The sequence below is a fragment of the Myotis yumanensis genome, unplaced genomic scaffold (assembly GCF_028538775.1).
Source record: "Myotis yumanensis isolate MYYU_CA2020_CCGP unplaced genomic scaffold, mMyoYum1.0.hap1 SCAF_2, whole genome shotgun sequence".
NCBI lineage: Eukaryota > Metazoa > Chordata > Mammalia > Chiroptera > Vespertilionidae > Myotis > Myotis yumanensis.
In genome coordinates, this window is record NW_027223753.1 from 172,578,583 (window position 1) to 172,601,858 (window position 23,276).

Sequence of the window (23,276 nt, forward strand, 5' to 3'; positions counted from 1 at the left end):
CCCTGTCTAGACCTAACGCCTCTGGCCAAGGCGTTAGGCCTGGGCAGGGGACCCCCAGCTGCCCAGGATTGCTGACTCCGCCCCTGCTCCCCTCAATGGCTGGTTCTGCCCCTGCCCAGGCCTAATGCCTCTGACCAAGGCATTAGGCCTGGGCCGGGGACCCCCAGCTCCAGGTGATTGCAGGCTCCGCCCCTGCCCAGGATCCACCCCTGCCCAGGCCTAACGCCTCTGGCAGAGGCGTTAGGCCTGGGCAGGGGATCCCCAGCTCCCCACAATCTCCCACTCTGCCCCTGGGTGCGGAGCTGGGAAGCCGCAGCCGGGATGCTGGTGGCAGACGCTTCCCTGACCTGCACCCAGCTTCTGTGGTCAGGGATCACAGAAGCTGGGTGCGGGGCTGGGAAGCTCCCGGGACTGCCAGCTTTGCCCGTGCCCAGCTCCCATTGCTGGCTCCACCCCTACTTCCCAGGGCTGCAAAGGCGCCTGATTCTCCCATCATGGCCGGGGAGGCAAGGCAAAGGCGGCCCCCAGGGCCGCCTTTGCCCTGCCCCCTGGCTCTTAGCTTCCCCCTGGGTTTCCCATCACTGTCAGTGGCAGGGGGCTTCTTCCTGCTTTCCCTTTCACCTCCCTGCATTGTGCCTACATATGCAAATTAACCGCCATCTTTGTTGGTGGTTAACCACCATCTTAGCTGGCAGTTAATTTGCATATCACCCTGATTAGCCAATGAAAAGGGTAGCCATCGTACGCTAATTACCATGTTTCTCTTTTATTAGGGCTGGTTGGTTAAGAATCCCTGACTTAATGAAGCAGTTTCAGGTGTGTGATGATTGCAGAAGGTAAGTTCTAGTGTGTGTGTATAGTGGCAGGGTCAGGGGGTGGTGGGAGATGTAGGAAATGAAACTAAGGATGAAAAAAAAAACTTGGGTAAGTTCTTAGACTTGGAAGAAAGAGGGACCCACAAAGAGGGAGAAGCTGAGGGAGGGAGAGGGAGGAGATGACTGATGTGAATGGTCCAGGAGGAGTTGGAAAGGAGCACAGGGCTGATCAGGGTGGGTGTTTCAAGTGAAGTTTCAGAAACAGGACTTGCCAGTGTATACAGGCAGCATAATAAACAGGAAAGCATGTGACTTTGGAGGAGACTGATTTGGGTTCTAATCCCAGGCCCAATTTACTGACTGTAACAAACACATATTAGCTATCGTGTAATAAAACAAATCTAGAAAAGGAGCAATCAATTGTATCTTGTCTAAATCTCTAGTAGAATGTAAGCTTACTAGAGTAGGGATTGTTTCTTACCCCATTAGTCAGCTGCAGCAACTGTATTTGCATATTATAAATGCATTTAACGGATATGAATTAAGAACATTCAATCCCATGCTTTCCAGGTACTATTTTCAATAACTCAAGCAATATTTGTGAAAGTGCTTTATAAATTAGAAAACATTAGTGAAATGCTTCTGTGAGTTATTGAGCTATGCATTTTTTTTTTGGTCTTCTTAGATTTCACCTTTCTTTACTCTCTATCTAAGCAGCCAACCCTGTGTTCTCGGCTCTGGAGGAATGTGATTCTGCAGAGCAGACATTTGGCTGGAGCCTCCCTGATTGTTTACAGCTGGTGACCATTCTGACTGGCTGTTGTACCTGCTCTGTTGGTCAACGCTGGTGTCATTTGGGTTATTGAATATTATTAAATATTTTGGGTATCATCGTGTGGTTTCAAGAAATGACATCTAGCTGTACTCTAGGGAGAAAGAGGAAATGGGTTGCCAACATCACCATTTTTTACAAAAGAAAAATGGGGTCCAAAGAGGCTTAATGACTTTCTTAGTATCTCATAATCAATAAATTGTAGGACTGGGATTAGAACCCAAATGGGCCTTCTTCAAAGTCACATGCTTTTCTATTTATTATACTGCCTGAATCCATTGCCACATTCTAATTTTATTAAGAAACCAGAGGTCCGATGCATGAAAATTTATGCACTGGAGGGGGATCCCTCAGAGTGGCCTGCACCCTTTCACAGTCCGGGAGCCCTCAGGGGCAGGAGGTGATCTGGCGGCCAGGGGAAGGCAATGCCTCATCACACCACTGCTGATGCCACGGCCAGCAATGCAAGCCTTGGCCGGCCCTGGTTACCTGAGCCTCGGGCAGCCCTGGGTGGCTGGGCAGCTGGTGAACCTGAAAAGACCCACACCAAGACACATCATAATTACCATGGCAAATGTTCAGGACAGAGAGAGAATCTTAAATGCTGCAAGAGAGAGATGGAAAGTTACATAAAAGGGATCTCCCATTAGATTATCAAATGATTTCTCAACAGAAACACATCAGGCCAGAAAAGAATGCACTGAAATTTACAAAGTGATGCAAAGCAAAGGAATGAATCCAAGAATACTCTATCCAGCAAGGCTATCATTCAAAATTGAAGGGGAAATAAGAAGCTTCACAGACAAAAAAAGGATAAGAGAGTTTATCAGCAACAAGCCAGCAATGCAAGAAATGCTAAAGGGACTGGTGTAAAATGAAGAAATAAAAAGATAAGAAAGAAAACAGGCACAAAAAATAGACATGGCTATAAACAAGTACCTTTCAATAATAACTTTAAACATAAATGGACTAAATGCTCCAACCAAAAGACATCGAGTGGCTGAATGGATAAAAAAACGTGACCCATACATTTGTTGTCTACAAGAGACCCACCTCATTAGAAGGGACTCACACAGACTGAAAGTGAAGGGATGGAAAAACATCTTTCAGGCAAATGGAAAGGAAAAGAAAGCTGGGGTAGCAATACTTATATCAGACAAAATAGACCTCAAAAAGAAGGCCATAACAAGAGATGGGACATTTTCAAAAATAGACCACATATTGGGTCACAAACAAAGTCTCCCCAAATTCAAGAAGATTGAAATCATACCAAGCATCTTCTCAGACCACAATGGCATAATATTAGAAATAAACTACAATAAAAACAACCAAAAATACTCAAACACATGGAAGCTGAATAGCATGTTATTAAATATTGATTGGGTTACCAATGAGATCAAAGAAGAAATTAAAAACATCCTGGAAACTAATGACAATGAAACACAACAATCCAAAACCTATGGGACACAATGAAAGAAGTCCTGAAAGGGAAGTTTATAGCTCTACAGGCCTATCTCAAAAAAAAAGAAAAAATGGTAATAAATCATCTAACTCTACAATTCAAAGAATTAGAAAGAGAGCAACAAGAAAACCCCAGAGTGAGCAGAAGGAAGGAGATAATAAAGATTAGAGCAGAAATAAATGACATAGAGACCAAAAAAAAACAATACAGAAAATCAATGAAACCAAGAGCTGGTTCTTTGAAAGGATAAACAAGATTGACAAACCTCTAGCCAGGCTCACCAAGAAGCAAAGAGAGAGGACCCAAATAAACAAAATCAGAAACAATAGAGGCGAAATAACAACAGACCCCACAGAAATACAAATGATTGTTAAAAAATACTAGGGACAACTCTACTCCAACAAACTAGACAACCTGGAGGAAATAGACATATTCCTAGAAAAATACAACATTCCAGCACTCAATCAGGAAGAATCTAAAAATCTCAATAGGCCAATAACTATGGAAGAAATTGAAGCAGTATCAAAAAGCTTCCAGCAAACAAAAGCCCAGGACCGGACAGCTTCACAGGGGAGTTTTACCAAACATTCAAGGAAGAACTAAAACCTATCCTCCTCAGACTACTACAAAAAATTCAAGAGGAAGGAACACTTCCAAGCTCATTCTATGAAGCCAGCATCACCCTAATACCAAAACCAGGTAAAGACAACACAATGAAAGAGAAATATAGGCCAATATCCCTCATGAACATAGATGCCAAAATCCTCAACAAAATCCTAGCAAATCAGATCCAGCGGTACATCATAAAGATCCTACACCATGACCAAGTAGGATTTATCCCACAGATGCTAGGATGGCACAATATCCGCAAATCAATAAACGTGATACATCACATAAACAAATTGAAAGAAAAAAACCACATAGTCATATCAATTGATGCAGAAAAAGCATTTGACAAAATCCAACACCCATTTTTGATAAAAACTCTCAGCAAGGTGGGAGTAGAAGGATCATACCTCAACATAATAAAAGCCATATATGACAGGCCCACAGCCAACATCATACTCAATGGACAAAAACTAACATCATTTCCCCTTAGAACAGCAACAAGAAAGGGATGCCCACTCTCACCACTCCTGTTCGACATAGTACTGGAAGTATTAGCCATTGCGATTAGACATGAAGAAGAAATAAAAGGCATCAAAATTGGAACAGAAGAAGTAAAACTGTCATTATTTGCGGATGACATGATATTATACATAAAAAAAACCTAGAGAGAAAAACCAAGATGGCGGCATAGGTAAACACCGGAGTTTGTTGCCTCTCACAACCACTTCAAAAATACAACTAAAAGACAAAACGGACATCACCCAGAACCACAGGAAGGCTGGCTGAGTGGAAATTCTACCACTAGAAGGAAAGAGAAAAGCATACCAAGACTCAGAGGAGCTGCGGTGCGGAAGTAAAATACTAAAGTACATAGGCGCACATGGAGCAGACTGGCAGCTGAGGGAGTGATTGTCTTTTTCAATCAGGAGGGAGTCTCAGGCTCTGAGCTCCAGTTCCGGGTGAGTCTCTGGGCACCCAGACTCATAAGGGAGAAGCAGTACTTTCAGGCATCGGTCAGAACTTGAGGGCAGCTTTCTCTCGGAGGTACTTGCAGCAATTGCTCGGACACTGAGAAGCGGGGCCTCTGAGGGCAGCCATAACTGCTAGCCCCACCCTGTTGATCTTGTGAGACCCGCCCAGCCCAAGCCCTGCATGGAGGCTTTTGCTGGATAGCCTCAGGCAGAGGCTAGATTAACACCTTCCTAGAGATCCGGGAGCCACTGTGACCAATGGTCAGAGTGGGACCATCCAGTTTGCAGCTCCTTGGATCCATAAAGGACACACTCAGGGGGCAGACTCAGTGAGCACCAAAGCTCCACTGAAGCAAGTCTTGCCTCGGACGGGTGTCTCCAGCACAGAAGCTCTCCCACTGCAGACACAGCTGATGCTCACAGCCAATTGGCCTGGAGGTCAATCCCTCCCAGTGTTACCTACAACAATCAAGGCTGAACTACAACAAGACTGTGCACAAAGACCACAAGGAGGTGCACCAAGAATGTCCTCCTCAGGTAATTAGGAAGGCAGAACCACTGGGCCCTAGAGGACACTTAGCACAGAAAACCACTTTATCAACACAGCGAAGCATAAAAAATGTGGAGACAAAGAAACAGGACACAAATGACAGAAATGGAGGAAAGCAAACTACTGGATATAGAGTTCAAAACCATACTTTTAAGGTTTTTCAAGAACTTTCTAGAAGCCATCAATAAATTTATTAAGACTGGTGAGACCGCCGATAAATGTTGTGAGATCCTCAAGAAATCTAGTCAGATCCTCGAGGTTATGATAAAGGTCCAACTGGAAATTAAGCAGACACTGACTGAAATAAAGGATATTATACAGACTCCCAACAGCAGACTAGAGGATCGCAAGAATCAAGTCAACGATTTCAAATAGGAAGAAGCAAAAAACACCCAACCAGAAAAGCAAAATGAAAAAAGAATCCAAAAATACGAAGATAGTGTAAGGAGCCTCTGGGACAGCTTCAAGCGAACCAACATCCAAATTATAGGGGTGCCAGAAGAAGAGAGAGAGCAAGATATTGAAAACCTATTTGAAGAAATCATGACAGAAAACTTCCCCTACCTGGTGAAAGAAATAGACTTACAATCCAGGAAGCACAGAGAACCCCAAATAAAAGGAATCCAAAGAGGACCACACCAAGACATATCATAATTAAAATGCCAAGAGCAAAAGACAAAGGGAGATTCTTAAAAGCAGCAAGAGAAAGAAACTCAGTTACCTACAAGGGAGTACCCATAAGACTGTCAGCTGATTTCCCAACAGAAACTATGCAGGCCAGAAGGGAGTGGCAAGAAATATTCAAAGTGATGAAAGCCAAGAACCTACAACCAAGAGTACTTTATCCAGCAAAGCTATCATTCAGAATTGAAGGTCAGATAAAGAGCTTCACAGATAAAGAAAAGCTAAAGAGTTCATCACCACCAAATCAGTATTATATGAAATGCTGAAAGGTATCCTTTAAGAAGAGGAAGAAGAAGAAAAAGGTAAAGATACAAATTATGGACAACAAATACACATCTATCAACAAGTGAATCTAAAAACCAAGTGAATAAATAATCTGATGAACAGAATGAACTGGTGATTATAATAGAATCAGGGGCATAGAAAGGGAATGGACTGACTATTCTCAGGGGGGAAAGGGGTGTGGGGGATGCGGAAAGAGACTGGACAAAAATCTTACCCCTCTGGATGAGGACAGTGGGTGGGGAGTGAGGGCGAAGGGTGGGGTGGTAACTGGGTGGAGGGGATTTATGGGGGGAAAAAGAGGAACAAATGTGATAATCTGAACAATAAAGATTTAATTTTTAAAAAAACCCTATAGACTCCATCAAAAAACTTAGACTTAATAAATGAATTTGGCAATGTAGCAGGATACAAAATTAATGCCAAGAAATTTATGGGATTTCTATACACCAATAGTGAACTTACAGAAAGAGAGACTAAAGAAACAGTCCCATTTACTATTGCACCAAAAAAATTAAGATACGTAGGAATAAACTTAACTAAAGACATAAAAGACCTCTACTCAGAAAACTACAGGACGTTGAAAAATGAGATAGAGGAAGACATAAACAGATGGAAGAACATACCATATTCATGGATTGGTAGAATCAACATCATTAAAATGTCCATACTACCCAAAGCAATCTATAAATTCAACGCACTTCCCATTAAAATACCAACGGCATATGCCAAAACCTAGAACGAACTCTCCAAAAATTCATCTGGAATAAAAAAAGACCCCGAACAGCTGCAGCGATCCTGAGGAAGAACAAAGTAGGTGGGATCTCAATACCAGATATTAATCTGTATTACAAAGCCACTGTTCTTAAAACAGCTTGGTACTGGCACAAGAACAGACATATAGATCATTGGAATACAATAGAGAGCCCAGAAATCGACCCGAACCAATATGCTAAATTAATATTTGACAAAGGAGGCAAGAACATACAATGGAGTCAAGATAGTCTCTTCAAAAAATGGTGTTGGGAAAATTGGACAGATACATGCAAAAAAATGAAACTAGACCACCAACTTACACCATACACAAAAATAAACTCAAAATGGATAAAGGACTTAAATGTATGATGGGAAACCATAAAAATACTAGAAGAATCCAAAGGCAACAAAATCTCAGACATATGCCAAAGCAATTTCTTCACTGATACTGATCCTAGGGCATTGGAAACTCAAGAGAAAATAAACAAATGGCACTACATTAAAATAAAAAGCTTCTGCACAGCAAAAGAAACCATCAACAGAACAACAAGAAAGCCCACTGCGTGGGAAAACATATTTGTCAATGTTATCACTGATAAGGGTTTAATATTACTCCAACATTTATAGGGAACTCATAGAACTTAACAAAAGGAAGATAAACAATCCAATCAAAAAATGGGCAAAGGACCTAAATAGACACTTTTCAAAAGAGGACATTCAGAAAGCCAAGAGAAATATGAAAACATGCTGAAAGTCACTAATCATCCGAGAAATGCAAATCAAAACAACAATGAGGTACCATCTCACACCTGTCAGAATGGCTATCATCAACAAATCAACAAACGACAAGTGCTGGAGAGGATGTAGAGAAAAAGGAACACTAGTGCACTGCTGGAGGGAATGCAGACTGGTGCAGCCACTATGGAAGACAGTATGGAGTTTCCTCAAAAAACTAAAAATGGAACTCCCATTGACCCAGTGATCCCACTTCTAGGAATATATTCCAAGAAAACAGAAACACCAATCAGAAAGGATATTTGCACCCATATGTTCATAGCAGCACAATTCACCATGGCTAAGATCTGGAAACAGCCTAAGTGCCCATCAGTAGATGAATGGATTAGAAAACTGTGGTACATCTACACAATGGAATACTATGCTGCTGTAAAAAAGAAAGAATTCGTACCATTTGCAACAGCATGGATGGATTTGGAGAGCATTATGCTAAGTGAAACAAGCCAGTCAATGAAGGAAAAATACCACATGATCTCACTCATTCATGGATAATAAAGACCATTATAAACTTATGAACAAAAATAGATACAGAGGCAGAGCAGCCTCGAACAGACTGTCAAACTACAGCGGGAAGGCCGGGGAGGGTTGGGGGGCAGGAGGGGAGGGTAAGAGATCAACCGAAGGACTTGTATGCATGAATATAAGCATAACCAATGGACATAAGACACTGGGAGGGAGGGAAGGCCAGGGGATTGTCAAGAGTGGGAAAAGAAGGAGACATATGTAATACTCTTTGTAATACTTTAAGCAATAAAACAATTAAAAAAATTCCTGTGGCACACTTGTTGAAAATTGCTGATCAAAGTGAAGAGAGTAGGCTTACTTTGCATCAGTATAAGCCTACATTCTTTCTTCCACCCTGCTTGCTGTGCTAAATCTCACATAGAACTTCTGGAATTCCCCTGCTTGTGTCTAATTACTCCCTGATATTCTCCTTCCTGATTTTTTACCCACATAGAGGTGGTAGTCCTGGAAATCCCCTGGAATGCCTTTAATTCAGCCCAACTTCCTTTTCAAATCCTGCTTCATTTGGATTTTCCAAATGAAGCATTCTCTCATTCAATGGTAGTAGATCTTTCATTAGATTGTCCAGCATCAATAATACTCACTTAAATATATCCTACCTTACACAGGGTGTGTGTGTGTGTGTGTGTGTTTATGTGTGTGTGAATGTGTGAGCTGATTCTTATTTCCTTAAGAAAAAGACTTATAGTTCATTCTAATTTTTCTCTTATAGCACTTAGCATTTGATTGGACTCAATGTCAGTGCTTATAAGTATTCACAGATTGTTTCATAGTTAAGGACATACTAATAACAGACCTTAGTTTAAAAAATAAAGAGAGAACAATCTAGAGCAGCAGCAGAAACCAAACAGAAAACCCTAACCAAGGCCATTCCATTGTGCAAAGCAATAGGCTTAGTGGCTAGAGTCAACCTTGCCCCAGGTGCATGGTTTCCCAACATAGCTCTGCCATTCGCAATCCTTACTGCTTTTTCCAAGTGGGTATCAGTGACCCACAGCAACTGAAAAAGGAGGTCATTGGAACGTCCTTTATTGATCAGGTCTAGATCATTCCCAGCCAGGGGCACAGTAGCATTGCAGCCTATAGGACTCACAGCATAGGAATATCTAAGTGTGATCCAAAGGATGGAAAGCAGAGATGCAGTGAATGTCTTTATGTTGTTAAAATGGGAAAATCATCCCTTGCTATGGTATAGCACAGCAGAGAATTGTATAGAAACTTTTTAAACACACACTCACACATCCTGTCACACACACAATAGTGCGGAATCAGTCTTTATACATTTTTTTGTGTGTAAACTGAATGTTCCCTGCCGCAACCTTTTGCAGTGGGGGGTCAGGATCTGAAGAAGAGACCGATGCACCAATGAAAATACTATATAAGATATATAAATTTAGAAAACATGGGGGGTCAGGTAGAGACCTCTCTCTTGGAGAGGCACACTGAAACCTGGCCTTATCCACTTATTCTTCCATTTTAGATACACATCTCGCCCTCAGTAAAGCACAGCAAACAGTAGCAGACAGACTGGCTCAAAGGTCAGTAAAGTTCAGTAAATATCAGTAAGGTCCAGTAAACATTTACTTTGAGGCTATTAGGTCAGGAAATTGTTTTGAGCCACTGCTATGTCAACACCACCCTGTTAATGCCCAAGATCCATTGGCCTTCCACACTCCTTGGTGCACTTTTATGACAGTACAGTGGGGCCTTGACTTGTGAGTTTAATTCGTTCCGTGATGGAGCTCATAACTCATATTACTCGTATGTCAAATCAAAAAGTGAACGAGTGAGACACGTGATGCTGGGATGATGTTGTGGCGTTCACTGTGACATTCGCTGTACCAACTAGCGGTGGGGTATCTGAAGCTGGCTCATAACCTGAATTTTAGCTCGTAACTCAAAGCAAAAAATCAGCCGAGAGACGGCTCATATCTCGAAAAACTCGTTAGTCAGGACACTCCTAAGTCAAGGCCCCACTTTATTGTGAAAGCAGTCAGCTCCAGCATCTCTCCCCTTTTGTTTTCCTAATAAATATTGAAAAGTGTATGCCTTCTGTAGTGCTTGAGTCCTTTCAAGACTCTTCATTCTGCATCTGCAAACTAGAAATAAACATATAAGTACAAAAATGAGACAGATAATAGTGGTTATGCTAAGAGGCAAATGTAAGGAGATCCAATGAAAAGGATTGAGTTCTTTATGTCCTTCTTAAATTGCTGCCAGGCATCTAAGGAACAAGGTTGTATTCGGCTTCTTTCTGCCATCAGTTGTTTATGGGTCCCCTTCTCAATCACTGTCCCCTGTGACATGACAGCAATGATATTGGAGTCCTGGATGGTGGACAAACGGTGGGCAATGACAATACAGGTTCGACCTTCTCTGGCTTTGTCCTGGGCAACCTGCAGCATCCCACAACTAATGACTGCTAGCATGACAAGGCTTCTTTACCATCCCTCAGGTCATCTTTGGACTTTCTTCTCTATCTCTTTATCCTATTCCTTATCTTTAGCTTGTTGCTGTCGGCTACTGCTATCTATGACTGGAGTAGTCAATTGTCTGCAGCCATAGGTACAGGATGAGGCTCCAGATGCAAGGTCCTCATTAGTCTGGTGAGTTCCTCTCTTGAATCCATGGTGAAGTTTAATATTCCTTGCAGGAATTTAAATGGGCTTCAAGGAGTTTTCTGAAAATACATAAGAATATCCTTGACCAAAGGTTAACAAAGGGACCCTTCCATAAACCAGACCATTTTCCTTTGGCTTATTCTGACACCAGTGTAATTCCATAGGTGTCTTGCCATCAGTGTTACAAGTGGAAAAATTTAAAGTACTTAAGGCTTGGTGTAGTCTACTTACAGAAGATTTCACCACTATTCCCCCTTTTGTTTTTCAAGTTGGTATTTTAGCCACTGATGTTGGCCTTCTATAATTGCCTGTCCTTGGGAATTGTATGGTATTCCCGCAATGTGCTGAATTTTCCATTTTTTACAAAATTGCTGGAAATGACAGCTTGTGTATGCAGGTCCATTATCAGTTTTAATAATTTTTGTAATTCCCATGATGGCAAAAGCAGCTAGGCAATTATTAATAACCTGTTTTACATTTCCCCTGTAGATCCAGTGGCCCTTAGGATCTTTGAAAAAGTGTCTACAGAGACATGCAATGCCCCAAAGTGTCCAAATGGACTATAGTGTGTTACATACATTGACAGATATGGTCCCTTATCAATCCTCGAGGGTTAATTCCTGTACTAGGCCCTTGAGGAAGATGTAACATGCAAGTGGGACATTCCTTGATAAATCTGTTTTGCCTGCTGTTGAGGGACTGAGAACTGTTTAGACAACATTTTGGCAGGCGGATGTAAAAGCTGATGAGATTCTATGGCCTGTTTTAATAAAGCAACCTATTGACCGGCATATGCATTTCCTTTTGTTAAAGGACCAGGCAAGATGGTATGAGCCCTGATATGAGTAATATAAAAGGGACATTGTCTTTGTTGTACAATTTTCTGTACCTGCTTAAATAGTATAAATTGACTTTGGTCACTGAACCATCTTAATTGAGCAGTCGCAATTCTGTTTATCGGCCAAGTAGTAGAGGCAGAATCACAGATAATATTAAGAGGCTCTTGGAAATCCTGCAATGCAGCCTTGACAGCTTCTAATTCAATGCAGCCTTGACAGCTTCTAATTCAGAAGTATGACTGGTCTGAATGACTCAGTCTGAATTCATTGCATGATAAGCAACTTTACCATTAGATAAACCATCAGTAGAAACAGTTAATGCTCCAGTAGTTTCCTACCTAGTATTTTCTTTTAGTATAAATAATACGGGTGTAATATAAAAATTGTAGTTACTTGTTTTTTAGTAGGTGACAACCAAGTTCCCCTGAATATTCACTTATTTCAATTTGCTAATTCAAGTCAGTCTAGAATAACATTTCTAACTGCTTCCCCATTAGGGAAAAATAGATGCATTGGAGTTTTTCTCCTCTAAGCTGCCTGCAGCGCTTCCTGAGTTGAGATATTAATTGAGCCATGAGTTCTATATATGTAACCACAGTTTAGAGGATTGATGCCCTAGGTGGACCCACTCAATAATAGTAGGAGAGTTTATATTTTGGAAGATGACTCCAGTGGGACTATTTGCAGTAGTGTTAATCTGTTCTAATAAAGGCAATCCAAGCTGTACCCGTGCTACTTGGGCTGAGGAGATTGCCTGCTCATTCTTAGTAACTCCTTCCTAGCTTCAACAGTTAATGTTCGAGGAAAGCAAAGATTTGAGTCACCCGAAAGTATATTGAATACATTTGTCACTTTTCCTATAGAGATTTTTAGATAAGGTCTTAATTAATGTTCTCTAATAATTTTTCAAATTCATTTAAGGTTTTTTATTTCTATTTTCAAGGCCTCATATATTTGTTTTTAATTATAGTTCCTAGATATTTGGAGGACATTTCCCTCTGTATTTCCTCCCAGAGCAATATCTAAGTCACAGTTAGGGATTTTCTTTTCTAATTGGATAAGCATTGCTAAAGTCTGCTTTTCCTGTGGGCTTACCATAAATCACTATATTAAAGACTTTTAATTTCTTTGAAACAGAACAACCAACTTCATTGCCTTTCAGAAAAACAGGTAGGAGAGAGACATTCTGGCCAATACTGCAATGCATATATTTCAAGTAAAAGTAACTTTCTTTTTACTTATGGTGTCTCATTAATGGTGAGATTTAATGCTTGCATAATAATTTTTAGTTTCCTCTGTAAATAGTAGCAGAAGAAATTTTAAAATTTCTCCTTTTTATTAAGCTTAACTTTACTTTCAAACAGCATTCTTTTTGGCTAGTGCTTATTTGCATACCGATGCAAATTTTACTTTGGACTTTACTAGAAACAATTGTTCATAAAATATTGGCTTCTCATATAAATGAGTTTATATGAGATTTTGATTATATTTTGAAAAGCTAACTTATTAAAGTATGCACCTTTATTGAAAAAGCAAAGTAAGCAAACCTATACATTTGATCTATGAAGTATAGATGCCATCCCATCCCCAGCCAATTTGAAGAGCAGCCTGGGTGTCGTTCTGAGGCATTATGTATGCTCCTGTCTTAAAATTCCACTGCTGAACATTCTGGTTTTGCTTAAGAAGTATTCAGCAACCTTATCCTGACCTCCCTTTCTGTATTAACCATTTACTCTGTCTTTGGCAAGGGGAGTCAAGGGTAGTGACCTAGCCCTGTCTAAACTTCCCTGAGATTTGATAACCCTTTAACAACGTTTGCAAATAGTTAACTTTATAACTTAGTTCTTTCTTTTAATATTTATTTTTTATTATTTCATTACATACACAACCTTCACAAGTTTCACACTTTCAAATTAGCTTTCAAACCTTCTTTCTATGTCCTTCAAAAATGCATAACCATGTCTTAGACCTTCCCTTAAGTATTTCTACTCTAATTTTTTTCTGTCACACTATCAGCTACTTGTACAGAACTTTTTCTTCTTTTTCTTTTAAAATGTATGTCCTGCCTTCTACTATTAAAACCACACAATATTTAAACCTTAATTTTACAATTATAATTAAAAATAAATAGCCAGCATTTCTTAGAATGTCATTTGTGAACATTCTAACCTTTAAGAAATATATTTTTAGATTTTCTGTAGTAAAACGTAAAACCAGGTGAACTTATGACATGTTGGAATATTTAGCTATTTATTTTTTAATCCAGCAATGTTCTAAGTCTTTAAGTTATCAAGAACTTTGGAAAATTATGTATAGGAATATGAACCTGGAGAAAAGGCAGGGGAAGGAGGAAACAGGGCTCTAGCCTTTTGAGTTTAAATTGCTACATTCCTACTTAGAGATAACATCTAAAGTTACTGCTGCAACTTCTCTGCATTTACAGGGTGAAGGGCAACTGTCCCTTTCCACTAGCAGGCATATAGTCAGTCTCCTCTTGAGTGACTGGATTTACCTTATTAATATATTTATAATTATTACTGAAAAGCTTTATTCCAAATCCCTCATTTTAGGTACATCTATTTATTTATGTTTTAACAACTTTGAGATTTTAAAGCAAATTATTATTATCCATGGCATTTTCTTTGGCAAATTCTGTAACAAAGATAACTTACTGGCTTTCAGTGGCTTTAATGTTATAGTATTATTTTATTTCATTTCATTTTACTTTATTTTATTTTCTTATTTTACTAGAAATTCGTGCATGGGGGGCAGGGAGGGTATGTCCCTCAGCCCAGCCTGCACCCTCTCCAATCTGGAACCCTTTGATGGATGTCCAACTGCCCATTTAAGGGTGTCCTACTGCCAGGTGTGGGATCGGGCCTAAATGGGCAGTCAGACATCCCTCTCACAATTCAGGAATGCTGGCTCCCAACCGCTCACCTGCCTGCCTGCCTGATTGCCCCTAACTGCTTCTGCCTGCCAGCCTGATCAGCCCCTAACTACTCCCCTGCCAGCCTAATTGACACCTAACTGCTCCCCTGCTGACCTGGTCCACCTCAACTGCCCTCCCCCTGCTGGACTGGTCCCCTCCAACTGCCCTCCGCCTGCTGGCTTAGTCCCCCCCAACTGCCCTCCCCTGCCGTCCTTGTTGCCCCCAACTACCCTCCCCTGAAGGCCTGGTACTCCCCAACTGCCCTCCCCTGAAGACCTTGTCCCCCCCATCTGCTCTCCCGTCCTGGCCTGGTCCTCCCAAACTGCCCTCCCCCTGATGGCTGGTTCCCCCACAACTGCACTCACCTGCTGGCCTGGTTGCCCCCAACTGCCCTCCCCCTGCTGGGTTTGTCCTCCCCAGCTGCCCTCCCCTGCTGGCCTGATCCTCCCCAACTGCCCTCCCCCTGCTGGCCTGGTCCCCCCCAACTACCCTCTCACTGCTGACCTGGTCCCCCAAACTGCCCTCCCCTGCTGGCTTTGTCCCCCCCAACTGCCCTCCCTGCTGTCCTTGTTGCCCCCAACTGCCCTCTCCTGAAGGCCTGGTACCCCCAACTGCCCTCCCCTGCAGGCCTTGTCCCCCCCAACTGCCCTCTCCTTCTGGCCATCTTGTGGCAGCCATCTTTGACCACATGTGGGCGGCCATATTGTGTGTTGGAGTGATGGTCAATTTACATATTACTTTTTTATTACATGGGATTTTTATTATTTTATTTTATTATTTATTTTATTTTATTTTATTTTTTTAAATATATTTTATTGATTTTTTACAGAGAGGAAGGGAGAGAGATAGAGAGTTAGAAACATCGATGAGAGAGAAACATCGATCAGCTGCCTCCTGCACATCTCCCACTGGGGATGTGCCCGCAACCCAGGCACATGCCCTTGACCGGAATCGAACCTGGGACCTTTCAGTCCGCAGGCCGACGCTCTATCCACTGAGCCAAACCGGTTTCGGCTATTTTATTTTTTTATTTTATTTTATTTTATTAAAACAGGAGTGCCCCCAGGACTTGTGAGGCAACCTTGGAATATGGTCCATTATTATTCAAGAATTACCCATTATTAAGGAAACACTAATCTTATTGCCCAAACACAGCCTGTATATTTGCCTTGTGTCATTTTTGCCATCTTTTAAAGAAAAACAGTCTGGGCCTATTCTATAGCATCTTTGAAGAGATGAGGCTTTGGCCAAGAGGCCACCCAAAATCAGGCAGCATTCACCTTCTCTTAAGCTAGTCATTTTCTCATTATAGGTACAGAAATCTCAGATGCATTCCTAAATTGTGAGAAATGTCTCATCTATCCAAATTTCAAATGATGGACTGGGAAATAAAAACATGGTGAAAATGAGAGTTTTAAGAACACTCCTGTGAGCGGGCGTCCATTTTACAGGATCACTAAGAGACCTAGTTATTAATGGGATGGGGCCTTTTTTAGTTACCATTACTTTGTCTAGGGCATTTTCCTAGAATCTGTGCTATTGGCCACGTGTACCGCTGATATTGTTTCTCCCCGTTCTCATATTCTGTTTGCTCTGGGGAAATATAGTAATGGCTTGGCCATCTGTTGTTACTTTTTTATTAAATTAAATTAAAGGCATGCTTGATAGACTAATAATAAACACATTAAACCAAACAACAAAGACAGATAAAACAACAATCAACAGACAAGCATGCACAACACACAGACAAGACTTCATAAATCAGAGTTTTTTCATGGATCTTTCAGATGTTTTACATTGCCTGGGACTTACAGCCAGAATGCAGCCTAAGTCTCAGCCTGTTGTTCACAGATCTTATCCTATTTTGCTCTCCATAGCACTGACTGGCATCTAAAGTCATTTCAGCTAAAATCTGCCAGTCCCACGGAGTCATATGGTAATTTTCAGACAAAGCATTAAAGAGTCCTTTTGTACAAGGACTGTTAGCCCCTTTTTCTCTAGTGGATGAGAATTCCCACATTAGAGCTGGAGGATCCAGGGCCTTAGGTTTTACAGACATTTGATACCCAATACGAAGTGGGCATAATGCGGTTCAAACAAGAGCCAACAGAGTTAAAGATGACAAGGGCATTCATTTTCTTGAGCCTGATTTAAGAGAATACATTATGACACCTTAATTCCTTTATCCTTGAGCATGCAAGCTAAAAATTTACAGTGTCCTTTCTGCTTTTAACTCAAATTTTTCACCATTTTAACCTGGCTGAATCAAAACGTTCCTCTTCCACTTACATTTGCGACTCTGAAGCTGGCAAGGGCTTTGTGCATGGTGAACTTCCCACCTTTCCAGTGAATTTCCAACTTTTCCTTTATCACTTAGTTTTTTGGCTCAGGCTAATCTTCTCCTCCAGATTCCTGTTTGTGGAACCAGAATGCTGCAACCTTTTGTGGCAGGGGTTAGTTTCTGAAGAAGGGCCAATGCACAAATGAAATTATTATACAAGAAATATAAATTTAGAAGGCATGGGGCCCCAGGTGGACACATCTCTCTTGAAGAGGCACACTGAATCCTGGCCTTATCCACTTTTTATTCAATTTTAGGTACACATCTTGCCCTCAATAAAGCACAGCAAACAGGTAGCAGACAGAACATCTATAAGGTCAATAAAGATCAGTGAAGATCAGTAAGGTCAAGTAAACATTTACTTTAAGGCTAATAAGTCAGGAAAATGCTTTGAGCCACCGCTATCTCAGCACAGCCCTGCTAATGCCCAAGGTCCATCGGCCTTCTATGTTCCTTGGTGCACTCTTATGACAGTATTGGAAAAGTGGTGGCTTCCTGCAGTTCACCTTGACCCCCGAGTTAAAATCTCTGTCAGCATCCTGAAAATGATCAATGGGTCCTGGGGAGAGAAAGTTGAGATGTGCCTCTGATCAGTGGGTGAAACTGTGAACTACACAAATCTGGATATTTCTAGTAGGTACCAGGTCCAAAGTATTTTTTTTATAATGAATGTAATGCTTCTTTATTTTAGAAATTTAGAAAATATAAAGGAGAAAGTAAAAATCACTCTTTACAAAGATACCCATAATTTTTTAAAACATTACTAACTTCTTGATGTATATCCATATATGTGTCTGTTATATGTCCTATGTAACATATAAGTATAAGTATGTGTATGAATTAAAATTAATATTAAATATGGCTCAGTCTGTATTAATTTTTTTAATTAATTTTTTATTGCTTAAAATATTACAAAGGGTATTACATATGTGTCCTTTTTTTCCCCGCCCTTGACAATCCCCTGGCCTCCCCTACCCCCCAGTGTCTTATGTCCATTGGTTATGCTTATATGCATGCATACAAGTCCTTCGGTTGATCTCTTACCCGCCTCCCTCCTGCCCCCCAACCCTCCCCGGCCTTCCCGCTGCAGTTTGACAATCTGTTTGAGGCAGCTCTGCCTCTGTATCTATTATTGTTCAAAAGTTTATAATGGTTTCTATTATCCATGAATGTGTGAGATCATGTGGTATTTTTCCTTCATTGACTGGCTTATTTCACTTAGCATAATGCTCTCCAGTTCCATCCATGCTGTTGCAAATGGTAAGAGTTCCTTCTTTTTTACAGCAGCATAGTATTCCATCGTGTAGATGTTCCACCGTTTTCTAATCCATTCATCTACTGATGGGCACTTAGGCTGTTTCCAGATCTTAGCTACTATGAACATATGGGTGCATATATCCTTTCTGATTGGTGTTTCTGGTTTTTTGGGATATATTCCTAGAAGTGGGATCACTGGGTCAAATGGGATTTCCATTTTAAGTTTATTGAGGAAACTCCATACTGTCTTCCATAGTGGCTGCACCAGTCTGCATTCCCACCAGCAGTGCATGAGTGTTCCTTTTTCTCCACACCCTCTCCAGCACTTGTCATTTGTTGATTTGTTGATGATAGCCATTCTGACAGGTGTGAGATGGTACCTCATGGTTGTTTTGATTTGCATCTCTCAGTTGATTAGCGACTTTGAGCATGTTTTCATATGTCTCTTGGCTTTCTGAATGTCCTCTTTTGAAAGGTGTCTATTTAGGTCCTTTGCCCATTTTTTGATTGGATTGTTTATCTTCCTTTTGTTAAGTTGTATAAGTTCCCTATAGATTTTGGAGATTAGGCCCTTATCAGATATGACACTGGCAAATATGTTTTCCCACGCAGTGGGCTTTCTTGTTGTTCTGTTGATGGTTTCTTTTGCTGTGCAGAAGCATTTTATTTTGATGTAGTCTCATTTGTTCAATTTCTCTTTAGTTTCAACTGCCCTAGGAGCTGTATCAGTGAAGAAATTGCTTCGGCATATGTCTGAGATTTTGTTGCCTTTCAATTCCTCTAGAATTTTTATGGTTTCCTGTCATACATTTAAGTCCTTTATCCATTTTGAGTTTATTTTTGTGTATGGTGTAAGTTGGTGGTCTAGTTTTATTTTCTTGCATATATCTGTCCAATTTTCCCAACACCACTTATTGAAGAGACTATCTTGGCTCCATTGGATGTTCTTTCCTCCTTTGTCAAATATTAATTGAGCATATTGATTCGGGCTGATTTCTGGGTTCTCTATTCTATTCCATTGATCTATATGCCTGTTCTTTGCCAGTACCAGGCAGTTTTGAAAACAGTGGCTTTGTAATACATCTTGATATCTGGTATTGAGATCCCACCTACTTTCTTCTTTCTCAGGATTGCTGCAGCTATTCGGGGTCTTTTTATATTCCAAATGAATTTTTGGAGAGTTCGTTCTAGATCTTTGAAGTATGCCGTTGGTATTTTAATGGGAAGTGCATTGAATTTATAGATTGCTTTGGGTAGTATGGACATTTTAATGATGTTGATTCTACCAATCCATGAACACGGTATGTTCTTCCATCTGTTTATGTCTTCCTCTATCTCTTTTTTCAACATCCTGTAGTTATCTGAGTAGAGGTCTTTTACCTCTTTAGTTAAGTTTATTCCTAGGTATCTTAATTTTTTTGGTGCAATGGTAAATAGGATTCTTTTTCTAATCTCTCTTTCTGACAGTTCACTATTGGTGTATGGAAATGCTTCAGATTTCTTGGGGTTAATTTTGTATCGTGCTACATTGCCAAATTCATGTATTAAGTCTAGTAGCTTTTTGATGGAGTCTCTAGGGTTTTGTTTGTATACTATCATGTCGTCTGCAAATAAGGACAGTTTTACTTCCTCTTTTCCAATTTGTATGCCTTTTATTTCTTCTTCTTGTCTAATTGCAATGGCTAATACTTCCAGTACTATGTTGAACAGGAGTGGTGAGAGTGGGCATCCCTGTCTTGTTCCTGTTCTTAGGGGAAATCTTGTTAGTTTTTGTCCATTGAGTATGATGTTGGCTGTGGGCCTGTCATATATGGCTTTTATTATGTTGAGGTATGATCCTTCTACTCCCACCTTGATGAGAGTTTTTATCAAAAATGGGTGTTGGATTTTGTCAAATGCTTTTTCTGCATCAATTGATATGACCATGTGGTTTTTTTCTTTCAATTTGTTTATGTGATGTATCACGTTTATTGATTTGCGGATATTGTAGAATCCTTGCATCCCTGGAATAAATCCTACTTGGTCATGGTGTATGATCTTTCTGATGTACTGCTGGATCCGATTTGCTAAGATTTTGTTGAGAATTTTGGCATCTATGTTCATGACAGATATTGGCCTGTAATTCTCTTTCATTGTGTTGTCTTTACCTGGTTTTGGTATTAGGGTGATGCTGGCTTCATAGAATGAGCTTGGAAGTGTTCCTTCCTCTTGAATTTTTTGTAGTAGTCTGAGGAGGATAGGTTTTAGTTCTTCTTGAATGTTTGGTAAAACTCCCCTGTGAAGCTGTCTGGTCCTGGGCTTTTGTTTGCTGGAAACTTTTTGATGACTGCTTCAATTTCTTCCATAGTTATTGGCCTGTTGAGATTTTTAGATTCTTTCTGATTGAGTGCTGGAATGTTGTATTTTTCTAGGAATTTTTCCATTTCCTGCAGGTTGTCAAGTTTGTTGGAGTAGAGCTGTCCATAGTATTTTTTAACAATCTTTTGTATTTCTGTGGGGTCTGTTGTTATTTCGCCTCTATTGTTTCTGATTTTGTTTATTTGGGTCCTCTCTCTTTGCTTCTTGGTGAGCCTGGCTAGAGGTTCATCAATCTTGTTTATCCTTTCAAAGAACCAGCTCTTGGTTTCGTTGATTTTCTGTATTGTTTTTTTGGTCTCTATGTCATTTATTTCTGCTCTAATCTTTATTATCTCCTTCCTTCTGCTCACTCTGGGGTTTTCTTGTTGCTCTCTTTCTAATTCTTTCAGTTGTAGAGTTAGATGATTTACTACCATTTTTTCTTGGTGTTTGAGATAGGCCTGTAGAGCTATAAACTTCCCTCTCAGGACTGCTTTCATTGTGTCCCATAGGTTTTGGATTGTTGTGTTTTCATTGTCATTAGTTTCCAGGATGTTTTTAATTTCTTCTTTGATCTCATTGGTAACCCAATCAATATTTAATAACATGCTATTCAGCTTCCATGTGTTTGAGTATTTTGGGTTGTTTTTATTGTAGTTTATTTCTAATATTATGCCATCGTGGTCTGAGAAGATGCTTTTTATGATTTCAATCTTCTTGAATTTGGGGAGACTTTGCTTGTGACCCACTATGTGGTCTATTTTTGAATCTGTCCCATGAGCACTTGAGTAGAATGTATATTCCACGGCTTTGGGGTGAAGTGTTCTGATGATGCCTATTAAGTCCATCTGATCTAGTGAGTCATTTAGGATTGCTGTTTCTTTGCTGATTGTTTGTCTAGAGGATTTATCCAGTGATGTCAGTGGTGTATAAAAGTCCCATACTATGATTGTATTTTTCTCGATCTCTCCTTTGATATCTTCCAGGAGTTTTTATATGTATTTGGGTGCTCCTGCATTGGCTGCATATATGTTTACCAGGGTTATATCTTCTTGTTGTATTGATCCCTTTAGTATTATGAAGTGGCCTTCCTTATCTCTGGTTATTGCCTTCACTTTGAGGTCTATTTTGTCCAATATAAGTATTGCTACCCCAGCTTTCTTTTCCTTTCCATTTGCCTGAAAGATATTTTTCCATCCCTTCACTTTCAGTCTGTGTGAATCCCTTCTAATGAGGTGGGTCTCTTGTAGACAGCAGATGTGTGGGTCATGTTTTTTTATCCATTCAGCCACTCAATGTCTTTTGGTTGGAGCATTTATTCCGTTTAATTTTAAAGTTATTATTGAAAGGTACTTGTTTGTAGCCATTTCTTTTTTTGTGTGGCTGTTTTCTTTCTGAGCTTTTTATTTCTTTTTACACCAGTCCCTTTAGCATTTCTTGCATGGCTGGCTTGGTGGTGATAAACTCCCTTAGCCTTTTTTTGTCTATGTAGCTTCTTGTTTCCCCTTCAATTTTGTTTTTTTTTTGTTGTTGTTTTTTTTTCACTTAAAGTATTACAAAGGGTATTACATAAGTGTCCTTTTTCCCCCCCCGCCCTTGACAAGCCCCTGTCCTCCCTTACTCCCCTTCAATTTTGAATGATAGCCTTGCTGGATAGAGTATTCTTGGATTCAGTCCTTTGCTTTGCATCACTTTGTAAATTTCCGTCCATTCTTTTCTGGCCTGATGTGTTTCTGTTGAGAAATCATTTCATAATCTAATGGGAGATCCCTTCTATGTAACTTTCTTTCTCTCTCTTGCAGCCTGTAAGATTCTCTCTTTGTCCTGAACATTTGCTATGGTAATTATGATGTGTCTTGGTGTGGGTCTTTTCGGGTTCACCTAGTTTGGGACTCTCTGGGCTTGTGAGACTGTTTTCTTCCCCACCTCAGGGAAGTTTTCTGATATTATTTCTTCGAGTAGGTTTTCTAACCCTTGTTCCTCTTTCTGTTGTTCTGGCACCCCTATTATTTGTATGTTGTTTCGTTTCATGTTGTCCCAAAGCTCCCTTAGGCTCTCCTCCTATCTTTTATTTTTTTTCTCCAATTGCAGTACAGTTTGTGTGTGTTTTGCTTCCTTGTCTTCTAATTCACTAATTTGGTCCTCCGCTTCTCCTAGTCTACTGTTGATGCTTTCAATGGTGTTTTTATTGCAGCTATATCACTCTTCATTTCTTCTTGGGTCTTGCATAAGTTATTGATTTTTTCATCTGTTTCTTCTTTCTTCTTGCATATGTTTTTGATTTTTTTCTCCATCCGGTTTATGCACGCTAGGACCTTTGTTCTGAATTCTTTTTCTGTCATGTTGCATGCCTCTGTCTCACTTAGCTGTTTTTCTGGCGAGTCCTTCTTTTCTTTCCTTTGGGGGTTTCTTTACCTACCCATGTTTGATCTCCCTGACATTTCTAGATGTTGAGTCGTTCAGTGGCTGCTCCCTGGGTGGCAGTGGCTCCTTGGGCTGTGGTTGCTCCTTAAGTGGTTGCGGTAGCAGCTGCTCCTCAGTTGGCAGCAGCTCCTCTGGTGGGTGCTGTTCACAGCTGTGGTGGCTCTTCTGGCTGGTGGGGGGGGGGGTTTCACATACAGCTGCTTTTCCTCAGACAGAGGGTGTGGTGATCAGGAGGCTGCTGTTG